Source organism: Chinchilla lanigera, unplaced genomic scaffold, assembly GCF_000276665.1.
Source record: "Chinchilla lanigera isolate Chin_1 unplaced genomic scaffold, ChiLan1.0 scaffold00107, whole genome shotgun sequence".
Taxonomy (NCBI): Eukaryota; Metazoa; Chordata; class Mammalia; order Rodentia; family Chinchillidae; genus Chinchilla; species Chinchilla lanigera.
In genome coordinates, this window is record NW_004955508.1 from 53,538 (window position 1) to 62,351 (window position 8,814).

The 8,814-nt window shown below is 37.9% G+C and overlaps 1 pseudogene; it reads right to left on the reverse strand.

Annotated features, from left to right (window-relative positions):
- Positions 1 to 2,823: 2,823 nt before the first annotated feature.
- LOC102027095 overlaps positions 2,824 to 8,814 on the reverse strand; it is a 32,314-nt pseudogene continuing 26,323 nt past the window's right edge.

Sequence of the window (8,814 nt, forward strand, 5' to 3'; positions counted from 1 at the left end):
TTTTAGAGTATTGCTTCCACCTCTCCCTCTTGAATACCAATGGCTTTCATATGATCTTTCTCTTTCTGAGTTGTGGCTTCATTATGCTGCCCAGTCTGGTCTCAGACTCCTGGGCTTAACCAACCTCTTGCTTCAGCCTCCCAGCGATATAGAACTGCAGGTGTGAGCCACTGTGCTATCTTATATTGTTCTTTTGATATTATCCATAAATCTTGTAAGATTTTTTCATTTGTTTTCAACATTTTCCCTCCCTTTTTTACATCAGAATTTCTTTCTTCTTTTCTTTTTTTTTACACAAGAGGTTCTTTTTATGTTTATCACATAAAACTTAACTTGGGATGAAAAACAGGTCCAATTATATAGCAACAAACAAACAGTATGTTTTCTTCCAAAGAACGGTGTCTGGTTTGTCTCTGCACTTGGTCTGGGTTATTTGGTACATTTTATCATAGGAATTTTCTTTTCAATGTGATGATTATCTTCAGGGCAAAAACGCAGCACTCTGGGCCTGGGATATAGCTCAGTGGGTACAAGTGCCTGCCTGGCAAGCACAAGGTCCTAAGTTTGATTCCGAGTACCAACCCTTCCCCCCAAACAAAGGAACGTGGCATTCTAGATTTTACCAGTGCACATTTTATTCACTTATGTACACATGCCTTTATCCAACTAGCTCCAATTTTTTTTACCACACTCCTAGTGATTTCACTCATTTACTGTAATCCCCACACTTATTTTAACTAGCCTCTGCCCTCATTTTATTTGCAATTAAGAATTTATACATGGTACAAATCAGCTCAGTTCTTAGTGCTCACTGCAATGAAATGAAATAATCCTATGATGAAACACTTTTCTCCAGCTTTTGGAAAACAATTGTATGTTAACTTAAATACACACAGAAAAAGTGTCTTAGGCACATGAAATACCAGAGGTTTGTGTAGTTCTCATGAGGTAATCTATCCTTCTTGGCACAATAAAACATATGTTTGTAAACTGAGAACCAAAGAATACTTAAAAGAGGAACAGAAAACCACACATATGAGTCAGACGACAGATTGACTCACAAGCTGAACTCTTCAAAACAGATTTTCAGTGAGGCTTTTTATTGTAAGTGAGCCAGGAAAAATCCAAAAATATATAAAAATGAAATGTATGTGTGTGTTTATTATTGTGATGAAAGACACATACCAAAATTTATCATCTTATTGAAGGTATATTTTGGACATGTGGCTGTTTTCTTTTTTCTTTCTTCCTTTTTTTTTTTTGTGAGACAGAATCTTGCTTTGTAGTTCAGGCTGGCCTCGAACTCACTGTGTAGCTCAGAATGGCCTTAAATTCATGGCGATCCTCCTACCTGTGATCCCAGCACTCAGGTGCATGGCTGTTTTCTTACAGTGCTTTCTCACAGAAAGTTTACAATCAGAAAAAGAATTATCTATTACCAGAGGAATGATTTGTCTCCATTTATTGTGAAGTTAATTACAACTACTTTCAATATTCAAATGTCAAGATGTTGGAAGGCAGATGTACATTTTGTAATTAAATATGTGGCACTGTACATTATTTGCTTAATTAGGAATCATGTATTTCCCTCATATCTCAAAAAATTATTATTTTTTCAAATGTGATGTCAGGGGTACAGATATAACTCAGTGGTAGAATATTTATCTTGTATATGCAAAGCTCTGGGTTTGAGCCTCATCACCCCTTAAACACTATGACTAAAATTGTAATACATCTCACAATGGAAAACCATACCATTCCCAAGAAGAATACGAACATTGAAAAAACATATTTCTGTAGTACTGGAATACAGAATCCCTTACCATTATTACAGGACTTTTCACGTACTTCAATCAGTGTAACCAGACTTTTCCTGGATATATATTTCTTATAATCATCTTGGAAAGAAACACAAACCATTTTGGTTTTTGAGGGTTTTTATGAGACAGATCCTCGCTGTGTAGTCCAGGCTGGCCTCAAACTTGCAACTCTACTACTTTAGTGTTCCAAATGCTGGGATTACAGCTGTGTACCACCAGGCCCATCTGAAGTTTTTGAGAATTAACGTTTTATTTTTATTTTATTTAATTTTATTTTTTTTTTTGGTACTGGGAATCAAACTCATGATCTCATGCTTGCCAGACAGGTGCTTGTTCAGGTGAGCTATATCCCTGGTGAGAATTAGCTTTTTAAAAGGCACTGAAAAAGTCATATCTGTGGCTATCGTGGCTTTTCTTACAATATCCCATTCTGTGTCCTTTTGAAAGTACTTTTATCTTGTTTTTTTTTCTCTATTATTTGGCCCAATTGGGCTCGAGCTGCAGAGCAAGTTTATCCCTTACTCACTTTTTAAGAAAAAATTTTAAATTTTTTTTTGGGACCAGGAACTGAACTCACGACCTTGTGCCTGCCAGGCAGGTGCTTTTGCAACTGAACTATATTTCTGGCCCTCAAAATAATTTTTTTTGTTGTTTTGTTTTGTTTTTTTTTTCTGTCTTTGTCAGATAGGGTCTCGATATGCAGTTCAGGCTGGCCTTAAACTCACTTTGTAGCTCAGGCTGGTCTCGAATTCACAATGATCCTCCTGCTTCAGCCTCCTGAGTGCTGGGATTACAGGTGTGTGCCACCACACCCAACTCCTCACTCTTCACTTTTACTTGTGCAAATAAACTTTGTCACTGTTTAAAAGGGTCATAGTTGTGAATAATATTTGTATTACTTCTAACGCACTCAATAAATCTCACATTACATTTTCTTTCATTTTTGAAAGTAACTTACTTAACATTTTTTGCCTTCAGGCAACTTTTCCTTCTCCACAAAAACTCAAGGATATTCTACAAGTCTGTTCTCATTTCCTTCTTGTTCACTAAGTTTGAAGTGAGTATAGGTGAGAATGTCAAATAATGTACATAAAATGCCAAGACCTGATAAACTGACAGCAGATCCTTAAAAAGAACAGACTCTCCACATACAGTAGTGCAGAACCTGAGGTGTCCGAACACATTATAGGTGATCAGCGAAGGGTTTTCAGTGACTCAATAAATGGATAAGCTCACCACTAGACATTACCTCAGACAGCAGCATCAGAAGCACAGCAGGAACTGACCAGGGACCAAATATTTCTCTCTCTCCAAACATGGGCTCAAAGAAGAGCACAGCGACCAGCAATGTGGCAGATGACACTGGAGCCTGGCAGGACAGCAACTGCATTAAGTTCACTTGCAGCTCATGCCGTTTGGCCCCTACACACACTTGAAAAAGTGATGTAACAAATGCCAAGAGCTGCAAACACCATTCCAAGGAAATTAACCTTCACATTGTAATAAGAGTTTGGGATTACACCTCAAGTGGTAGGAAGCAGTGTGTACTGAATCCTGGTGGAGAAGCTCTTCTGATAGCATGAGGTCTGGATGGCTATAGTCACAGGCGTGGTCATGGCCCTGGTCAGCTGACAGGTGCCCATGGTGTTGTGCAGAGGGAGGTTGGAGAAGGCCACTAAGCCACAGAAGCTCAGAGCCAGCAGGAGGAGGTTGGAGGGTGGCAAGTATCCGGGGACAAAGATGTTCAGTTCCTGGCAGATATCCAAGCCCAGTCACGTGACTACCAACTGTACGAAGGCCAGGCGCATGTTGGGGAAGCCTCGGTGCACATACATCCATTCATTGAGGAACAGGATACAGATGGACACAAGCAGGTTGAACAGAAGCCTTGCAGTGATTCGCCAGTGGCCCCGAAGTCCGTCGGCCAGTGATGTCGTGATCCTCACCCTGCCAGGCAGTCCAGCCTGGAGGGCTGGGTGCCTTAGGTCCTGGGCTGTCCTTTCAGGCAGCTGCTTCACTGTCCCATCAGGGTGAGGTGGCACCGGTCCGGCCCACTGGGGACAACCGGCCACAACCCAGTTTGTTTTTTTCTATCTGATCAGTTTCGCTGCTGTTGATCTTATTTCTATTAATTTCATTTATTGAACAATTTATTCAGTTCAGGGATTCTGTTTGATATGTTATTTTATTACATCAATTTCTCTATTAAATTTATCTGATACATTTATGAATTTTTTTGGTATGTTTTTGAAGTACACTGAGATTCCTTAAATGTCAAAATTTTCAGATCAGGCACATTCAAGGTCATATGGCTACAGACCAAAACAGCTATTTTCAATTCTTTTTCTGACCATTTCTATCTCTAGGGTTAATAACCGGCTCTTTATTTTGTCGATTTGGTGACCTTGTATTTTTGTGATTGATCTAGATCCTCGTGGACATATGTCAACGTCTGCATATTGAAGAAAGTAGTAGTTTTTGCAGTCTATAATTTTGTTTTGTTTTGGAATTTCCTTCAACAGTAAGCCTGTCCAGAATTTCAAAGCCGACCAGCCGTGACTGCTAGAGTCACTGCAGTGTTAGGGATCTCACAAAGCCCTGGACTGCTATAGTTAGCGTAACTCAGGGTGGTGTTCTGTGGCTAAAATGGGTGGCATAGACCTGGGATAGACCCAAAACCCTTGGTCACTGAGGCTTCTTTCTCTGCCTCTTAGGTTTGTCCAAAAGCAAATGAGACTATAGCTGGCCAATAATGATGTGGTTGACAACTCATTGAGAAGTACTGCATGTTTCCATGCGGTTTCACAACAAGACTATGGGCTCATTCTTAAGGTACTGACCTGGATTCAGGGGCCACTGGTTCTGTCCAAAGGCTTTTACTTTAATTAGCTTCATATTAGTGTCCAAGTACTATGTTTACTTTCCTCCCACTTATCCCAAGTATGTAGTAGCTCTCTCCTATGTTGCCTAGAGTAGGGTAAGAGGTAATATAGGTAATATAATAATGATTCCATTGCTTTAACCTGCCTTTTCTTATTACTATGTTACAATTAGGAACTATGGTCTCTCCCTTAATGTATTTAGCTCTTGTGATGGTATTTTCGTATGTGAATACTTGTTTAAATTGATGTTTCTGCAGGGGAGTGATTGCCAGAGAGTGTTAACCAGCCACCTTGCCCCATCTTGTCTTAGCAATTGTAAAGGATATTACAATGGTCACCGTGAACTGCTGGATGGAAGAGGTGCAGAGCTTCCGTGTATCTGGGTGCACCATCCTCCTGGCATTTCCACATGTGAAAGATCTTGAAAATCTCAAGTTCTGTCCTTTTAAAGTGGAGATTTTATTATATAGCTATGATAGATTACAACATCATCATTGGTGGTCAACTCAGTCTTTAGCCCCACTACTCTTAGTGGAAGTTTCTGTCTTTTTGAGACAGGGTCTCACTATGCAGTTCAGGCTGGCCTTGAGCTCACTTTGAAGCCCAGGCTGGTCTCAAACTTTCAATGATCCTCCTGGCTCAGTCTCCCAAGTGCTGGGATTACAGGCGTGCACCACCATGCCCAGCTAAGAAGTCATTTTTTCTTTTTCTTTCTTTCTTTCTTTCTTTCTTTCTTTCTTTCTTTCTTTCTTTCTTTCTTTCTTTTTTCTTTCTTTCTTTCTTTCTTTCTTTCTTTCTTTTCTTTCTTTCCTTTCTTTCTTTTCTTGTCTTTCTTTCTTTCTTTCTTTTCTTTCTTTCTTTTCTTTCTTTCCTTTCTTTCTTTTCTTGTCTTTCTTTCTTTCTTTCTTTCTTTCTTTCTTTCTTTCTTTCTTTCTTTCTTTCTCTTTATCTCTTTCTCTCTCTCTTTCTCTTTCTCTCTTTCTTTCTCTCTCTCTTTCTCTCTTTCTCTCTTTCTTTCATTCCCAGAATTGAACTCAGGACCTTGCACTAGTGAGGCAGACACTGCGCCACTGAGCTCTATGTCTGGCCCAATAAGAAATCTTTGGAGATTCCAAGTATTTAATACGTATGATGTTATAATGAATCTAGAAAATAGTAACAAGTGGTAACAAAGACCAAATAAGATTATTCATTATAATGTCACAGGTTCTCTGAAAGTAGTAACCAGAGCTACAAAAAAACCTAAACATAGTTTGATTTCTGACTAGATGAATACAAGCCTCACACAAACAGTTTAACAGAAGGAAAATAGTACAAATTTCTAGGTATGAAATCTATTGAACCTATACTATCTTTGGAAATCTGGTCATTTTTACCTTAAATTATGGTGCATACAAAAAGCAGAAAGAAAAACACACCACCAAGAAACAAAAACTATCTATGTAACCATTGTTAGGCGTGACACAGATATTGAAAGTATCAGTGTGAAGATCTAAAATAATGTGTAACATATTAAAACTTCAATTGGAAAGGTTAGATTGTAGGCAAGATAATATGTGAAATGTCAACAGAGAGATGGAAGTTTTAAAATAAAAATAGAAATGCTAGTTATGAAATTTGGAGACAGATGATAAATCCTTCAATTGGGTTATTAGTAGACCCAACCCAAAGTAGGGAAGAATAGGTTAATCTGAAAATAAAACACGAGAAATTACACTAATTGCAAAGGGAAGTTCATGGTTTTGGAGACTGAAGACTGGGGACCTTCTGACCAGGAAATGTCAGCAGGTAGAAGTTTTGTGGATAAAGGAATTGCTCTATATCATGACCCTGGAGGTACAAGCATGGCTGTGTGTATTGATAAAGTCCCCAAAAGCAGTATACCAGCAAGTGATTGTTTTGTAAATTAAAAAAATTAAAGAATTATCTTTATCCTTGGAATTATCAAGCCAGCAACTCTGGGAAGGGGATTCAGGCATCAATGAGATGATTTCAATATGATTTCTTTCTAGAGAGACACTCTGCTAGAGTTGCTATAAATGTTGATGGGGTTCCAAAGCTATACTGCCATATGTAAATAATTAGAGTCTTTTAAAAGTACTTATGTCCATCTCCCAGCCCTAAGCACTCTGAGGTTGTGTTATGACTATCAGGAATAAAAAAAATCTTTTTGTGATTCTAAAGGGCAGCTAACAGTGGTTCTTATATTGCACATTGTTGTCTTCAAATCAGTCATTCTGATTGTCAGATACAAGCATGCATTATCGTTTCCAATGTTTTGTTTTTTTTTATTATGTGTTATTGTCTTTGATTGTTTGATCAAACTTGCATTTTTGCATCTGGTGGACAAAGCAACTTCGTTGAAGATAACAGTATGTAATGTAGCAACCATTGTTAATTCCTATCATTTTGTCTTGAGGTCATGTGTCATTTTTGTTACTTTGATTTTGTCTTCATTATTGCTGTTTTGTTAGTTTTTCTCTCTTTCAAATAAAAAAAATGAAGTGCAGCCAAGTCTTGGAACACAAAGTTCAAAACTTTACTTTGTGTCAGAATCATCTGAAGAACTTGGGAACAGGTCCTATTTCCAAAGAATAAAAGAATTTGCAAAGAATCTGTCCAACTAGATACACCCTGGAGTTTATAAATTTGGATTTCTAAGAACTTCTCAGATGATACTTATGCTATGGGTCCTATAAAAACTACTGATCTTATATCATCACTTCTCAATAATTACTCTGTATAAAATCACTAAATTTAAAATAGTTTGATGGTTATACTTGGAGCAGGGCCCAAAATTCTACATTTCTAACAGGCTTGCAGATGGTGTTAGTGGACTGAAGATTAGCAAAGCTCATTAGGAATTTATATGGCTTATGGAGCCTGAACGGCAGCTGGTGATTTTTGTGGACCTTTGCAGTATAAGAAACATTGCAGTAGAAGTTGTTGAGTTGTAAGCATTTTATCATCTGCAGTCTGACTTTCCATTAGCCAGCATGCTAAGCTTTGATCTATTTCTCAGAGAATGGTCTTACTCATCAGGGTACATGACATTTTATTAGTTTATAATGAAATATACAAGCATGTAGAGGAATGTCAGTACATCAGAGTCATCAAATTCCTTTGGACTATGCAAAATCACATGAAGCCAATTTGTTGAATGATGGCTTAATGACCTGGAAGTGCAACTTGAGTTCAAGTCATTTTACAAAGCACTCATTGCAGTGTAGACTAAGTCTCATTTAATTTTCAAAGTCAAAACACCTCTTTCCAGAGCATATCTGGTAGATTTTCCAGCACCTTTCTCTTTCCTCATGATGGGCAGGCTTTTGGCCAACACAATTTTTGCCTCCTGAGTGCTATGACTGTGGATATGTTATGTTGCACAACAAAAGGGAGATAAGATTGAAGATGGGATCAAATCCACTAATCTGTTAATTAACTGAGCTTTTGACAGCCTAGATTATCCAAGCTGACACAATGCAATTGGACTGGCCCTTAAAGTAGAAAATATAAGCAGAAGCATAAGTTAGAAAGGTCTGATGTAAGGACTCAAACTATCATTTCTGGGTGAATGCGCAGCACAAGTTCCAGGAGCTTCCTCTAGAAGCTGGGGGAAGCCCTCTGTTCAGCTAATAAGAAAATAAGGACCCCACTTCTACAACCACAAAGAACTGAACTGTGCCAACAACCTATATGAACAAGAGATGGATTCTCCCTGGAACATCCAGAAAAGAATATACCCTGATGATGCCTTGAAGTTAGCCTAGTAAGATCCATTCTGGACACATAATCAATAGAACTATAAGGCAATAAGTTGAGGAAGTTGCAAGCTATGAATAACAGGTTAATTTGTTATGGCAGCAATAGAAAGCTAGCATAGGCTTCTTTGCCATTTATCTACTGTTGGCCATATTTTTTCTGTGGGAAACAACCTTGCACTGAATGTTAATAATCTCAATAAAGGCATGGGAAAAGTCTTCTATTACTTTTACTTATAATAGTTGCATATGTGTGTTCTATACCATTAAAATTTATTTTATTTTATTTTTTTATTTATTTTATTTTTTTTTTATTTTAAGGATAAAAGGAGGGAAACATTAACAGACATA